This window comes from Rattus norvegicus, chromosome 7, assembly GCF_036323735.1.
Source record: "Rattus norvegicus strain BN/NHsdMcwi chromosome 7, GRCr8, whole genome shotgun sequence".
Taxonomy (NCBI): domain Eukaryota; kingdom Metazoa; phylum Chordata; class Mammalia; order Rodentia; family Muridae; genus Rattus; species Rattus norvegicus.
The window spans coordinates 135,068,188-135,085,258 of record NC_086025.1 but is presented as its reverse complement, the minus strand read 5'-3'; the positions used below and the strand labels follow the sequence as shown (position 1 = coordinate 135,085,258).

Sequence of the window (17,071 nt, the reverse complement as noted above, 5' to 3'; positions counted from 1 at the left end):
GAGAGAACGCAAAGGACCCGGATGAGGCAATCACGTGATTATAGCGGGCGCGACGGGCTTGGAGACGCGAAACCAGGAGGGGGCGGGGAGCTGAGGACGGAGGCAGGAGGCGGGGCGCCGCCGCGCTAGGTTCGTAAAGCAGCGCGAGGAGGTGGCGCGGCGTCCGACGGGAAGACCTGCGCGACATGTGGCCGAAGGGGTGGAGTCTGAGCTGTCGCGAAACCCTTTGCTTTACGTTGGGCCCGGCGCGGCCGTCAAGTCCGATCTGTGCCCGGGGCGGGGTCTCCTGGCGCACAGACTTCTGGGTGCTGGGTAGGCGCGAAGGGCGGGGCCGCACTTGCTGATTCTATGGAACCGAGTGGGCTTGGATTCTAGAATGGGTGTGCCACAATTGATTTTTTCAAAGGGAAGATTCTAAGTTTCTTTTTAAATCAACTTTTTGTAAAGGCAAAGCAAATCCAACGTTCTCTAGAATGGGTTCAAATTAAGAAGATAACATTTGAACAGTTACAGCCATGGGCTTTTGCCTCATTTAACCCTCCCAATTGATTGACAAGGTCCAGCACCTAGTGCTAGACACATTTCTTCCAGCGAGTGCCTCATTTTTATTATATTTCACAAAGTGAAACTACTGAGCACCAACCATGTGCCAGGCGCTGTTTTACAGACATTTGTGGAATAAATAAAGGGAATAAAACCTCCTTGAATAAAATATTACAAATGATAAACAATACAGGTAAATAGGATAATAGTGTAAAAGGTAGTTGGGTACAACTCCAGATGCCTGCTCTTCTACAAAAACAGGGAACATTCTTAGCCACTGAGCCATAATTCCAGCTCCTAAAATTTTTTAATCACCCTAAAGCATTGTCATAAAAAACAAACAGGTATTTTTGATAGTTCTCCTAGATCAGAAATTTATTATTAAAATAAATTTGCATGGTGGTTGTAAGGGCTCAAAGGTTAAGAGCACTGACTGCTCTTCCAGAAGACCTGGGTTCAATTCCCAGCACCCATGTGGCAGCTCACAACTGTTAACTCCATTTCCAGAGGATCTGACACCATCATACAGACATACACGAAGCAAAACAGCAATGCACATAAAATAAAAATAAATATACATTTAAGAATTATTTGCAGAAACAGGCATGGTGGCACAAACCCTTAATTTATTTATTTATATTTATTTTGGTGTTTTGAAACAGGGTCTCTCTACATAGCCCTGGTTGTCCTGGAACTCACTATGTAGACCAGGCAAGACTAAAAACTCACAAAGATCCACCTGCCTCTGCCTCCTGAGCACTGGGATTAACAGTATTCACTACCATTCCTAGTTGACAAATACCTTTAATTCTTACACTTGGAAGACAAAGGCAAATCTCTATATAGAGAGAGTTTGAGGCTAATCTGGTCCTTTATATCCAGTTCCAAGTTAGCCAAGGCTATACACACTAAGACCCTGTCTCAAAACAAAACTAAACAAAACAAAAATAACCCCAAAACCAACCAAAGAAAACCAAAACAAGACAACAGAACATAAATTGCTTAGCTGTGTGTGGAGCACCACATACAAATTTGTAATCCCAGTGCTTGGTAGATTGAGATATAAAGATTGAGATAGATTGAAGGCTACCTTTGGCTACAAAACAAGTGAAGGTCAGCCTGGGTTACAAGAGACGAGATCATTTGTCAAGATTCAATAGCCCTGGTACCCAATCCCTCTTCTCTAGTTTTCTATTGCTTTTCCCCAGTGTCTTTCAGCCTGACCACTGTATTAACTTCCTAACCAGGTTTCTTGCCTAAGGCTTTGTCTACTGCAATGCACCTAGTACATGGCTGCCACACACGTTTTCCTGAAGGAGAGGTCTGAACAGTTGTTGAGAAACATTGACCGCATTGACATGGACAAAATAAGACTTTTTTTTTTTTTTTTTTTGAGAGACAGGGTCTCTCTGTTCTGTAGCTTTGGCTGTCCTGGACCTCACTGTGTAGACCAGGCTGGCTGTAAATTTCCAGAGATCCACCTGCCTCTGCTTCTTGAGTGATGGAATCAAGGCCAAATAGGCTTTCAAGGCCATGTGCACCCCAGTTCCCAATCACTAATCCAAACCAACTTACTTCCATCCCTTCCTTCTTTCCTTCCTTCCTTCCTTCCTTCCTTCCTTCCTTCCTTCCTTCTCTTCCTTTTCTTTCATTTTGTTTTGGAGAAACAGTCTCACTACTTAGCCCTGGCTAGCATGGAAAATGCTATATATATGTCAGGCCAACTCAGAGATCCTCCTGCCTTTACCTCCTAAGTGTTGGGCTTAAAGGTATACAACTCTACACCTGGCCCTTTCTTAAAAAAATTTTTTTTTCATTTTATGTATGAGTGTTTTGCTTATAAATATGTAAGTGTGCTGAGTGCAGCCCATGGAGGTCAGAAAAGGGCACCAGATCCCCTGGAACTGAACTCACAGACTGTTTTAAGCTGCCATGTGGAAGCCGGGAACTGAAGTTGGGTCTTCGGCAAACGCCGGAAGTACTTGTCTTAGTTTGGGTTGCTGTGAAGAGATACCATGACCAAGGCAGCTCTTACAAAGGAAAACATTTAATAAGGGATGGCCTATAGTTTCCGAGGTATAGTCCATTATGGTGGGAAGTATGGCAGTGACCAGGCAGACATGGTGCTGGAAGAGCCAAGAGTTGTTCTACATCTGGATCAAAAGGTGGCCAGGAGGAGACTGGAAGAGACTATCTTCCACACTAGGCAGTGACGTACTTCCTCCAAAAGGCCACACCTCCTCCAAGGTCACACCTCCTTCAATAAGGCCACACCTCCTAACAGAGCTACTCCCAATGGCTAAGCTTTGAAACACAAGAATCTGTGGGAGGAAACCTTATTTAAACCACCACAGCGCTTACAACTTCTCAACTATCTCTCCTCTTACCTCCCTTGACTTTATTTATTGAGGTTCGAGATAATCCCAGCACTTGGGAGGCTGAAGTAGAAGACTCAGAAGTTTAGTGTGATCCTCAGCTGCGGAGGAAGTCTGAGGCCAGCCTCAGAATTCCCCGGGGGTGGGTGGGGGTAGGGGTGGGGGCGGGGAGGTTGTAAGCAACATCTGCCATTCTTCCCAAGGTTTAAATGGCAGACTGAGGCACACTTCCTCCAAACTTCACACTAGGGGACCAGTGAGCCTATTGGGTTTCCTTGTAGAGAGAGCCTAGGTGAGGAGTTACGCACTGTGCGGATACTCCCCACCCCAAAGCATCTGCAAAGCCTTACCTAGCAATGGGAGGGCTTCCCTGTAACCCTGCATAGATGGAGCTCCAACCAGTTTTGCCCAGCCTCGTCCTTCCCTAGGTCAAGTGCAGAGTTGCCAGGTGGTTGGGAGCACCTGGACTCCCAAATGTGAATCTCATGCCCTACTCTGCCCTGCGTGTGTGTGTGTGTGTGGGGGGGGGGGGAGGTGTAGGCACACACGTGCGCAAAAGCATGCATCTGCACACACACACAGACTAAAAACTATCTTTTATATAAATAAAAATTTTAAGTAATCATTAAATAAATGAATAAATCTTGTTATCAGCTTCGGCTGCAAGAGTACTCTGAATTGTTTAAAGTTTATTCTCGAATGAACAGATGAAGGTTTTGGTGGCTCAGTGGGTAGAGCACCTGCCACCAAGCCCGACTACCTGAGTTTAATTCCTTGAGCCCACACAGTGGGAGGAGAGAACAGACTCCTGAAAGTTTTCCTCTGTGCTTCTACACGCCATTGCAGGCATGTGCACACAAATAAATGGATACATAAATTGCAATTTTAAAAAATAAATAGATGTGGGAAAGCTTTGGGTGGCCTCTGAATTGACTTACAGACTTACTTATAGACCACAGTGTTTTCTAACAAGTAAGTAATCAAAGTGTGGTCACTGGGAACTTTGAGTTTATTGTTAAAACTGTCCTAGCTGGACATAGATTGGGGCTTAGCCTGACTGTTCATCAACATCCTGTGTCAGAAGAAAGAAAGGAATTCCCCTCCTCAGGGAATATTTTATCTCTGACCTTATTTAGAATGGCCCACATAGGGACAATAAAAGACAGTTTGGGGGACTGGAGAGATGGCTCAGTGGTTAGGAGCACTGTCTGCTTTCAGAGGTCCTAAGTTTAATTCCCAGCAACCACATGGTGGCTCATAACTATCTGTGATGGGATCCAATGCCCTCTTCTGGTGTGTCTGAAGACAGTGTACTGACAGATACAAAATAAATCCTTAAAAAAGAAAAAAAGAGTGACTTCTAGTCTCTTTTAGTATCTTAAAATTCATTACAGATAAAACAGTCTCACATTCTCTAGGTCAAGACAGACTCTCTGACGGTCCCCGAATGATGCTACTTGCTTTGTTAAAAAAGATGGGATATCTTTAGGGATCTCAAGTTCAAATACCATCAAGTGTCTGTAGGCAAGTGTGTATGGGGCTGTAGTGTAGAGTGTGGAAGCTGGAAAGCACTCACATTTAGTCTTCTTGTTTGACACCCGTCCACCAGGAGAGCTAACAGGTTGTGATGATGCTGACTAATCCACTAATTCAACGACTTCAGAACTTTCTCCGCTAGGCCATTTAGTTTTGGCCAAACCTTCCATTTTATCTTTTGTATCATTGGTCACCAGTACCTATTCCCACAGGCTTTAGAACAACCCAGTCATCCTGGTGCACCAGAAGCATACGGAGCAGCAGCAGATCCGTATCAAACAAGTGAGAGCTGGGGATTTAGCTCAGCTGATACAGGGCTTGACTAGCACATACGACACCCTGAGTTGGAGTCCCACAAGTCCAGGGTCATCCTTGACTACATAGTAATCTTGAGCCCAACCTGGGCTCTGTAAGTCTCTGTCATAAAAATGACACAAGTGATAACATACAGAACATTATATAGAGATTTCTAAGTATGGTTTGGAAATGAACACAAGAGTAGAACAGCCTTGTTTTTACACTAACGCAGGAGGTAAAATCAGATGGATACTGACTGATTCCTGGGCCAGTGAGAGACAGCAAGAAACCCGAGAATCCTGGGAAGTAGAAAACTGGAGTAGACCGTCCTTAAATGAGGAGTGATTCTAAGCCACTCTGCTTCCTGGTATGCGGGCAAAAGAGATGGACTGCCCTGAACAGACCCAGTCTGAAAGTGTGGCTGTGTGAGTAGCCTCACAGTTTGTATCAGAACACCATACTTGAATGGGTAACAGTGCTTTCTGCAGGAACATCTGCAAAACAACCTTTAAGTGGCCAGAGGCCAGTTGGGGATGAATCTCAGTAGCAGAGCGCTTGCCTAGCATAGGAAAGTTCCAGGCTCAAACCCCAGGACACACATATGCATGTGCATACACACACACAGCCAGAGAGATGCTTGTTGAAGTTCAGTTTTTGATGACAGTAGATTAAAAGCATTATAAACATCCCCAAATAAGGACCAGTTACATAAAATTATGTGACATTCATTGAGGGGATTCTGTTCAATCTTGAAAGAAAATATTGTTAGGATCTAGTTAGATGAGGCTTCATATGAAAAGATGCCCGGGGCTGGAGAGATGGCTCAGTGGTTAAGAGCACTGACTGCTCTTCCAGAGGTCCTGAGTTCAATTCCCAGCAACCACATGGTGGCTCACAACCATCTGTAAAGAGATCCAATGCCCTCTTCTGGTGTATCTGAAGACAGCTACAGTGTACTTATATATAATAAATGAATAAATCTTAAAAAAAAGAAAAGATGCCCATGTTTCATATAAAAGTGGGATACAGTGGATCCAAGTCAATTTTACCTTTCTGAAATAATGTTCAATAATGTTAAAGATTAGCATAAAATTACAATGTTAATAATGTTAGCAAACGTGAATGTTAGTTACAATTAATTATTAAATAATTAATCTATAACATATACTTGCCCATAACATAAATATATAATAATAACTACAAATTATATGATTAATTAATAATGTTGGTAAACGTGTTAATATGTTAAATGTAATCATGTTTCCTTTGTGAAATAATAATCAATAATGTTAAAGGTTAAAGATCTTCTCTGTTAAAGGTCTAGGCATGGAGGCTAGAGAGATGGCTCAGCTGTTAAAAGTGCACACTGCTCTTCCAGAGACTCTTTTGGTTTCCAGCACCCACATGTGGCAGCTGGCAGCTGCCTGTAACTCCTGCTCCAGGGGCTCTCACCACTCCTCTGGCTTCTGCAGCCACTGCACTAATGAGCACAAACCCACACAGAGACATACATATGTACATAATTAAAAAAATAAGAAATCTAGGCATGGTGGCTCTTGCTAGTAATCTTGAATGTCTAAGTTGGAGGCAGGAGAGTTGCTCTGAGTTCAACGCCAGTCTGGGCTACAGAGTGGGGCCCTGTCTCAAAAAACCAAAGAGGGAAAAACCAAAGATCTTGAAAGACAGATAGCACAGTCTTTTTTTTTTTTTTTTTTTTTTTTTGGTTCCTAGGTAAGCGCTCTAACCACTGAGCTAAATCCCCAGCCCCCAGATAGCACGGTCTTAACAATGCTTCTTCCTGCTAGGTGGGGTGGTGTATGATTTTATTCCCAGCACTTGGAAAGCAGGGACAGGTGGATCTCTGTGAGTTCAAGGCCAGACTGGTCTACATAGTGAGTTCCAGGTCAGCCAGAGCTACATAGTGAGACCTGGTGTCAGAAAAAACAAAACACAACGAAGAAGCCACATTTCTCTCTAGGTGACAGCACCCTGGAGGTCCTTGAGTTCTCTATTTCTGCTCATCTGTGTTTCAGAGTTTCCACGGTGAACATGTCCTGCTTTTGTCTTTTTTAAAAAAGATTTATTTATATAAGTTAAGTACACTGTAGCTGTCTTCAGACACACCAGAAGAGGGCATCAGATCTCATTACACATCCTTGTGAACTGGTTGCTGGAACAGTCAGTGCTCTTAACCGCTGAGCCATCTCTCCAGCCCCGTGAGATTCTGTCTTAACAATACTTTTTTATGTGCACATGTGAAAGTCCTGGAACAACTTTCAGGAGTTGGTTTTCCCCTTCTGTTGTGTAAGTCCTAAGGGTTGAACTTAGGCCATCAGGCTTCGTGGTCAATGCCTTTGCCAGCCGAGCCATCCCCCTGTCTCTGCTTTTTTGTTTTGTTTGTATGAAATAGCCTCTCTCATCTCTCTATTTAGTATTGGCTATCTTGGAACTCACTCTGTAGATCAGGCTGGCCTTAAACTCACGGAGATGCTCCTGCCTCTGCTTCTTGAGTGCTTGGGGTTAAAGGTGTGCACTTGGTCCTGGCCCCTGATTTTGTAATAAAGAACAAATAAGGGTTTGGCAAGGTGGCTCAGCTGCTCTTGCAGAGGACCTGGGCTCCACAAGGCAGCTTACCACTGTCTATAACGACTCTGCGGGTACCAGGCACATGCTTGGCTCACACAGACACTCCTACCCATAAAACTAAAATGTAATAAACATTTATTCTTTGTGTGGCGATGGCTCGGCAGCAGTCAGAAGCTGAGGTAGGAGGGCTGAGGTGGACCGGGAAGTAGCAAGGTGGACATACAGGATGTGTCTAGTGCTGAAGGAAGGTGGGAGGTGGTGGAGGGGACAGGGAACAGAGAACCTGGGATAGTTTGGGCACAAGTGAGATGACAGAGATTGGGAGTCGTAGCCAGTTCCTTGGTTCCTATTCACATCTCTAGCACAGCCCTTCATGATAACCCAGCATGGATGAAGCTCTGGTGGGGGCTAAACCTATTGACATTCAGCATTTGACATTACCCACATTCAGCATACTCGCAGTGGAAGATTGCCGATGAACGCGAGACGGAGCGATCGCCTCTTAGTTAAAACTGTCCAAACGGTGGCGCTGTAAACCAGGAAATCAGAGCACAGCACCGCGGCTGCTGGTTAGAAAGAAGCCGCTGCGTTTGCAGCTAGAAGGTCACCAGGGGGCAGAGAGAGGTAGGGACTGCTGGAGTCAGGCCACTACCTCAACTGCCATCAGTAAAGTGGAGACTGCTGATGAAGCTGTGAGGACAAAACAATAAGCAGGTTTGGAATGAAATGTCCGAAGAGACAGTTCGAACAGCTATCCAAAGCGAAGCTTCAGACTTCCTCTGTTCCCCAGACAAGATCTGGTTCTGGGCCTGGCTCTCTCAGATGGTTGATCTTCTCTTCTGTCTCCCTGTTTCTTCCTTCATATTAACACCGCTGGTCTGTCACCAGGGCCCTGAGAAGGCAAAGGAGACATCCATGAGGACGAGGTTGAAGGGGATTGTGTGTGCGCATGCGCGTGGTGCCTGAAAGCAGGTTGGGGAGGAAAGGCTTTATTTGTCTTACATTTTCAGCTATCAATGAGGGAAGTCAGACAGGAACTCAAACAAGGCAGACTCCTGGAGGCAGGAGCTGATGTAGAGGCCAAGCTTACTGGTTTGCTCCTTGTGGTTTGCACAGCCCACTCTTTCTTACAGCACCCAGGATCACCGGCCCAGAGATGGCACCACCTACGATGGGTTGGGCCCTCCCACGTCAATCACTAATTAAGAAAATGTCCTACAGTTGGATCTAACGGAGTCATTTTCTCAACTAAGGCTCCCTCCTTTCAGATAACTGCAACTTGTGTCAGGTTGACATAAAACTAGCCAGCACAACATGTCTAGTGATCCCCAGAAACCCAGGAACATGTCTAACGGCCCCTGGACAGGATGCTGGAGAGGGCGGGGGAGGAGGGTCCAGACCTTTGCCAGGTCTTTCCTCTGGCCTAGGATGCCCTTCCACACTGCGTGTGCATTCATTTCCAACAGGTTCCCTACAGGCCAACTCAGAGGTCACCGCTTTCCTGATTCTCCAAGACAACTTTGTCTCTCTTTTAATAGCTGGATCATAGTTTCTACTACTGGATACTGAGGGTAGCCACCTCTCAGCAGTGCCAGCACGGTGTCTGACCTACTACAGACAGGATAGACAGACGGACTAATGATGTGTTGACTTCCTTCACCTTTCTTTTAAAAAAAAAAAAGATTTATTGCGTTTAAACTGTGCCTCATATGTGGGTATTTTATTTGAACAAAGGTGCTCTCAGAGATCAGAGGTGTTGGATTCCCCTAGGCCTGCAGTTGCAGGCAGTTGTGAACTGAACTTTGAAAGAGCAGCAAGTACTCTTAACTCCTGACCTCTCTAGCCCTGACTTTCTGTTGAGGGTAGCGTGGAGAGAGGCAGAGTGACTGAGAGACTCAGCTATTTCCCTCCGAGGCTATTTCTGATATTTTGTGCGTGAATGTTCTGGGGTGTGGAGGTGTGTGTCAGCACAAGGTTGTGCCTGCCTACGTGCATGCGTGCGTGTGTGCGTGTGTGTATGCGCCTGTTTGTCCTTTTAGGGCCCGGAAACTTCCTCTCGTGTTATCTCAGGGAAGGCATCTCAAGGGATGATTTCAGAGCAGGCAAGGAAAGAGAAAATGGAGACAGACTCCTGTTCTCAGTCCTCTAAGCCAGCTAGACATCCAGACAGCAGGGTCAGAGGTGCGGGGCTGGGGGTGGGGAGGGGAAGCTGAGGGAGAGACTGGAATCTCTCTGCTTTGTTTGGGAAGGACACCCTTGCAGATGTTTTCTCATGAAGAAGAGAAGCTGCAGGGTCCTCTGGAATGTAAACATCAGATAAGACGCCCCCTGTCCCCCAAGTAAAGTTCTGTTTTCTTTAATCTAGAATAGGTACCACACATTCTTTCTCACAATTTGGTTTTGGTCCCTTTAGCCTCTATAGTCAGGCTCCTAACCTACCATGGCCTCTTCCTCAGCCTCTGCGCCCCTCTTTGGGCCTCTCTTTACTCCATTATGATCTCCTTTTACACAAGACCTGTACATCAGGCTTTGGAGCAGGGATCTCTCATTTAAATCAGCATTTAGATATCTCTTAATTTCTGGCTAGAAGGTTCTGCCCTTCCCATTGTGGGATTCTCTCTTTTCCCTTTTAGGAAGAACGAGCAGGCCACATCTTGGCACAAAGATAGTGTTCATTCACATAACTGATGCCCCAGATAACAAGCCAAGGATCATGGTCTTTGGCCAGCTGTAAGGCCAGGCTCCCCAGCTAGGGACAGAACAATCTCCCCTGAGTGAAGCCAGTTTAGTAGCGGGGTGTCAGAGGAGAGAGCCCAGGAGCTGAGAGTTAGGAGAGGAAGGCTACAGGGAAGGAGAGCGCAGTGTGTGCAAACAGGAGCAGGAAAAAGCCCTGGCAATAGGCACCGTTAGGCAGCACTGTCTGGGAGAGCTCAATGGACTCAAAGGGGTCTGGAAGAATTAAGGAATGGGCCAATTACGGGGTGATGGTGGAGATGGAATGTAAGGATAAGATTAGATTTTGTCTTAACTTCGTGAAGCTTAATGATGTTTACAGAGCCAGGAGGGAGTGGAGACAGAAGGTGCTGGGGCTTTGAGGATAACCCGAGGGAGGGATCGCATTGTGTGCTGTTATCAACACCGGGCTGAGGTGAAGGGTCATGCACCCATCTATACCCCCACCACGGTCCTTGCCCCATAGAGCTCTGAGGTACCTTGAGTGAGGACCAGGCTGAATGGAATTGAAGGAGAATCGAGATAGCCCTCCTCACCTTCTCGGTCATAGGACTAGCCTGGCTACATGTCTACACGTGGCCAAGTGTTCTTCCCACATTGGAGCTGAGGCCTAAAGCCCTTCCTACCTCTCAGGTAGCACATGACAGAGTGGACTGTTCTGGTCTTGAGGCATGGATTCTCTTCACTAGGTGCTGCCTAGCTTCCTCGGGCTGACAGTCCAGAAAAGATGGCTTTGAGCAGGCACCTGGGCCCAGGGGGACACCCCAGGGCTCAGTCCACTCACAGAGGCTCCCACAGGGCCACCATGCTGTCCTGTGCTCGGCCCTCAGACCACCATGGCCTCACTGATTCTGATGCCAAATCCTTGTAGTGAGGTTCTGAGGGAGGGAGGCACAGGAGTGCAGGCCTACACTGAACTGATTGTTGAATGAAGGAGGACTCAGGGGCAGTCGGTGCTCCCAGGGATAGGGATGGTTGCGATGTGTGACCCTTCTCTGCTGCTGTTTGAAAGAGATGAGTCACTGCAGAAGCTGGGATTAGGCTGTTTGTAGCTTCTGTTTCAGGAACAGAGATAAAACAGAATGTAATTCTAGGATCCCCGTTCCTGGGGTTTTCATCCACCCTTTGTCTCAGGGCAGGTGGCAGGACCTTTGATCATACCCTCTACTCTTTCCCCGACACGCCTAAATTCTTGTTCTGCACAGGGCTGGAGACGTGAGGGACCTGCTCCTGAGCTTGGTTCTCTTGGTAAACCCACTGAGGAAGGGGTGCTCGCCGCACAAGGAAGGCATACATACCTACCCTGTAGGCTGGTGCTTTCAGGGCTGGTCATTTGGCCTGTCTGTGGCTCATGAACCACAAGTTTACATCTCTAGAAAAAAAAATTGCACTATTTATTCACTTGATGTGGAGGCAGGAGGACCAGTCATCAGGGTGTGCGAAAGGAAGCGGGCAGAAAACTTTCAGGGTCAATTCTCTCCTTCTATCACTTGGGTCCCAGGAACTGAACTCTGGTGGCCATTCTTGGTGGCACTTTGATCCACTGAGCTACATTGCCGGCCCAGACACTTGCTCATATCAATGTGTGCGTCATGCTTCTAAATGTGGGAAGAGGAAATTTTACATTTTTTTTTGTTTTTTGTTTTTTTTTTTTTTTTTTTTGGAGCTGGGGACCGAACCCAGGGCCTTGCGCTTCCTAGGTAAGCGCTCTACCACTGAGCTAAATCCCCAGCCCCGAAATTTTACATTTTTAAGCCAACATTTCTACTACATAACACCTGCCCCCTCCAAAAATGCTGTGGGTAGAGCCTAGAGCCTTCTACTTGGTAAGCTCTTTCCATTCTGTCACTGAGCTGAGCTTCCAGCTGGGCAATTGGAATTTTATTCATTACTGAGCTGTAAGCTCCCTCCCTTAAAGTGAGACACACCAGGGTGCTGAGGGTTATTTCTGCATTGCCATGCCCCGAGCCTTTCTGAGTCTGGAGTTTGAGTTCCTGAACTTCTGCCAGTTAGATCTGCTCTAAGGCCCAAACATTAAACAGGCAATGGAGTTAGGTGATAAATTTACAGTCAACCCAAAGCCTGCCTTGAGGTTGGGCTTAGAGAACCTAGGAGGGAGAGGATCAGTTTGTCACCCATTGTGACTTACTACCAACGCACAAGTGCCAGCTCACCTTTCCAGGATGGGGAGAGGCAGGCCACCCTCCTACTCTAGGACTAGGCCTTCGAAGCCCTTCTTTTGGGAGCTTGGCACAGTGGCACACGCCTGTAGTTTTACCACCATAGCAGCCAGAGGCAGACATTCAAAGTTTCCCTCAGCTGCACAGTTACTTTGAGGCCAGCATGGGTTAATGTGACCCTCTTTCAAAAACAGCAAGAACTACAGAAACAAGTCTTCCTGGTGATCAGGAATCTGCCTCTTTTCCCTTCTCCACATTGGTTTGGTTGTACTGCTGGGAATGAAATGACTAGGTTGAATCATTTCGTGCTAAGAGGCACTTTTGCAAATATGACCTCAAATGAAAGATGAGAGGCCTCGAGGCCAGATCTGCATTTTGTCAGCCAGGGGAACTGTCTACGTTGGATGTGTTAGCACGCACATCAGCAATATCCGCACTGGGGAGGCTGGGCAGGAGGACTGAAAAAAAAGTCATCCTGGGCTATGCTGTGAGTTCCAGGCCGGCCTGGGCTGAAGAAGGGCCAGAGATATCTTGAATTGAGGGTGCGTGGCATACACAAAGCCCTGGGTTCAGTCCACCAGAACTGCATGAACAGTGCATACAGCTGTAAACACCATGACTGATGGTGGAGGCAGGAAGATCAGAGACTCAAGCCTTCAAGAGACCCTATTTTGTGTGTGTGTGTGTGTGGGTGTGTGTGTGTGAGAGAGAGAGAGAGAGACAGAGAGAGAGACAGAGACAGAGAGAGACAGAGAGACAGGGAGAGAGACAGAGAGAGACAGAGAGACAGAGAGAGACAGAGAGAGAGAGAAAGACACACACACAGATACAGAGAGTGAGAGATAGATAGATAGAGAGATAGACAGACAGACACAGCACACAGAGACAACAGAGACAGAGAGACACACAGACAGACACACACAGAGGCAGAGGCAGAGAGAGAGTCAGACAGAGACACAGAGAGAAAGAGAGGCAGAGGCGGAGAGAGAGAGAGACAGAGACACACAGACAGACACACATACAGTCAGAGGCAGAGGCAGGGAGAGAGTCAGACAAAGACAGACACACAGACAGACAGACACACAGAGAGAGACAGGCAGAGGTAGAGAGACAGGCAGAGGCAGAGAGACAGAGAGACACACACAGAGGCAGAGGCAGAGCGAGAGAGAGAGAGAGAGAGAGGAGAAAGAGAGAGAGAAAGAGAGAGAGAGAGAAAGAGAGAGAGAGAGAGAGAGAGAGAGAGAGAGAGAGAGAGAGAGAGAGAACTTCGCCCTAGCTGTCTAATAACCCAGCCTGGTGTGAGCCTAGTCTTGCCGATGTGGCTCAGAACACTTTTCACACTTTTCTTTTTGCTTTGTTTTCTTCCAGCTCAGCCTCTCTTCTAAAACATTGCTTTAATTTACTAGTCCAATTTGTTTGTCTGTGCGCATTCGGCTCTCTACTTTGGGTCTCCTTGAAACTGGTGTTCATGGTGCCCACCACTTATAGGGTGACCTCACGGCATGGTCAAGAATTACCCTCTGGATAAAGGAGCAATAAAAGCTGGGTTCCTGAAATGTGTTCCACGTGTAGTTGTAATCTGCACCAATGCTCAGGGTGTGTACACGCATGTGCTTGTGTGTGTGCCTGTGCCTGTGTGTGTGTGTGTGCCTGTATGCATATGTATGCCTATGCCTGTGCCTGTGTGTGTATGCCTGTGTGTATGAGCCTCTATGTGTGAGTGTATTTGTGAGAGTATGTGTGCTTTTGTGTATGAGTGAGTGTGTGTGCCTGCCTGTGTGTATGAGCATGTGTGTTCATGTGTGTGCCTGTGCCTGTGCCTGTGCCTATGTGTGTGTGTGTGCCTGTGTGTATGTGAGTATGTGTGTGTCTGCCTCTGTGTTTGAGTGTGTATGAGAGTATGTGTGCTTCTGTGTGTGAGTGTGGGTGCCTGCCTGTGTGTATGAGCATGTGAGTTCATGTGTGTGCCTGTTGCTGGGTGTGTGTGAGAGTGTATGTGTGCCTGCCTGTGTGTGTATGTGTGTGCATGTATGTGCCTGCCTGTGTGTGTGAGTATGTGTGTGCCTGTGCCGGTGTGTGTGTGCCACTGTGTGTGAGTGTGTGTGTGTGTGAGTGTGTGTGTGTGTGTGTGTGTGTGTATCAGGGGTTCCTTCGAAAAGCCAGGGAGATCTACCAGGGACACTTGTGCTGTTCCAGGTGTGGCTGCAGCAAGAGACAGGCATGGCCATGGCTGATGAGCAGGGGCTGCATGTTCTTGGGCACGCAGACACTAGTCACTACGTACCAGCTGGCAAATGGCCACTGACCTGTGCAGCCTGAGTCTCCTACTTTGCCTCTCCCTCTCATCAGTCTTCCCCTCATCTGCTCTAAAGCATCTCCAGGCCCAGCAGGCCTGTAAACGTAATCCTGGTTACCCACTATCCCTTAAAGGAACTCTGGAACCCAGATGATACTCAGGAGTCAGAACTGTCTTGATTCTAGAAAGAAAATATGGTATAGATGACATTTAATAAGGAAAAGTGATAGTGAGTTTCAAGGGGACACTCAGAATCACAGAATTAGACACAACACTTAATATTCCTATGATTAGACAGAGACTAATGTTTGCGATACACGGGATGCACAAAACCCATAGTCCCAGTACAACTTTTATGTGTGAGTTACCAAGAGCTTTCTAGAATTTGGTATGTTTACATAAGAGATTGGAGAAGATCTGGAGAGATGGCTTTGCAGTTAAGAATGCTTCCTGCTCTTGCAGGGGGGGGGGACACCAGCCTTTGGTTCCTGGTACCCATATCTGATGGCTTACAACCACTATAACTCCACTCCAGGGGACCAGTACCTTCTTACGGCCTCCATGGGCACCTACAGTCAGGTACAAACTCACACACATTTATATACATGTAATTGAAAACCAAAATAAATCCTCTGAAAGAGCTTGGACAATGCTACAGTGGCCCCCATGACCCCCATCGAGCTAGAGCAGGAACCCAGAGCCTCCTGCATCTGCATGTGAGGCAGACACACTCTGAGCTCTGTCCTTGAGTTTATTGTGCTGTTTAAGAATGGTTTGGAAATCCTTAGAAGGAGCTTGGGTGGCTGGGGAGCTTCCTAGAAAGGTAGAGTGATAGATTTCAGAAGTGCGGCAAATGAGAGAGCTGGCTCCGGGGGAAAAACATCAGGAAGGCTTTACCTCCATCAGTGTTGGGTTGACCAACCAAAGGCAGGCTTTAAAGCCCTCTGGAGCGCCCTGTGACTGGGCCTGAGCTGAAGACAGTGCCGCATGGAGAGCAGGGCTTTGAGAGCTCACCTGGGCAGAGCAACACTCTTCCTGTAGATGTTGTCCCTTGTCCAGGCCCAGGCCTGGGCCGCTGGAAGGCTTGATCTCCAGACAATGGTGCAGGGACAAGACCCTTTTTGTTAGCACTCTTGGCTCAGCTCGGCCCCGATGCATGACTGGCGGTCCCTGCCAGCTCAAGGTTATCTCCCTGGTGATGATGTACTGTCTGGGACTTGGCATTTGCCTGCCCACGGTCTCTTGGCACTGCTGCAGCAAGGATCTGGTTTCTGGGGCCCTAGTCACATAATTCTGTAAAGCCGGTGACCTCACATTTACTGAGTACCTCCGATGTGCTGGACGAGCGGTTCCATATCGACAGTCTTGTTCTCTTCCTTCCCATGTAGCACGTATACCCAAATGCACACGGGCCTCAGGTTCTGCTTCTGCCATAAGTCACGATCACAACCTTCCCATGAACATCTGCCTCACAGACTTTGCTGCGAATTAAACCCATAGCCTGTGCTGTATCCTTGTCTCGTGTTGTGTTGCTTGAAGTTTGGGTGAAGGCTCTCTGTTTTGAATGAGGGACGGAACCCAGGGGATGACCTTGGATCCAAGTTGTCCCTCTGCTAGGTACATACTTTTCCTTCCTCAAACATATAGAGAACATGGGGGTGACTCCAGGGGCAAAGGGGAGATCGTAAATGGTGCCTGGGACCTATAAATATTTGTACTGAGCCAATAAAAGCCTGCAAAATTTATAGTTGTAGCAACTTGTTCTTTACAAAGACTGTTTGGATGACCAAGGAGCACCAGGTGATAGCCATACCTAGAAAGCCACTCTATCTTCCACTCTATCTGGGTTGTAGGCATGAGTCACTCTGTCCCCAGTACGGCTTTGTGGGCAGTTAATGTTCGCTCAGTAGCTTTTATAATATATGGTTCTTTCCTCTGGTTGTAATGACGGAAGCTGAGACCTTCTGTCAGGCTTTTGTGGGTGTCTGTAACTGGGGTATAGAGAGGTAGTGTGTTACAATTTGAGGAAATTCAGCCATCAGGTTCTGTTTGTCCGGTCAAAGAGGAGCCACAAAGGTGAGAAGAGGCTGACATGTGGAACACATTTGCAGTCTTTGGTTTCGAAGCAGAGGCAGATGGACTGGTTTGCGTTCAGAGCCAGTCTGGTCTACACGGTGAGACCCCATCTCAGAAAACAAGGCAAGTCTGGCTTAGTGGCAAACGCCTCTAATTCCAGCACTGGGGGAGGCAGAGGCAGGCAGATCTCGGAGTTAAAGGTCAACCTGGTCTACAGAGCGAGTTCCGAAACAATTAGGGTGCCACAGAGAAACCCTGTCTGTCTCCCAAAGTGAAAGACTGGAGAGTTGGCTCAGTAGACATTCTTCCAGAGGACCCAGGTCTGATGGCTATCCACCCACGTGGCAGCTCATAACTGTCTGTTACTCCAGTACCAGGGGATCCAGTGCCATCTTCTGTCTTCCGTGGACACTGCATGCACACAGTGCACAAGCATACAAGGAGGGGAA

The 17,071-nt window shown here is 47.2% G+C and overlaps 1 long non-coding RNA gene across 2 annotated transcripts; it reads right to left on the bottom strand.

Annotated features, from left to right (window-relative positions):
- Positions 1 to 7,455: 7,455 nt before the first annotated feature.
- On the bottom strand, positions 7,456 to 16,227 carry LOC134479613 (uncharacterized). Of its 2 annotated transcripts, none has more exons than XR_010053156.1 (3): positions 15,561 to 16,227; positions 11,373 to 11,442; positions 7,456 to 8,229 (listed from the first exon to the last, which is right to left on the bottom strand). It is a non-coding gene; the product is annotated as an uncharacterized LOC134479613 (long non-coding RNA). The 2 variants fall into 2 exon arrangements; XR_010053157.1 differs by having other exon boundaries at positions 11,369 to 11,442; positions 15,561 to 15,801.
- Positions 16,228 to 17,071: the final 844 nt, after the last annotated feature.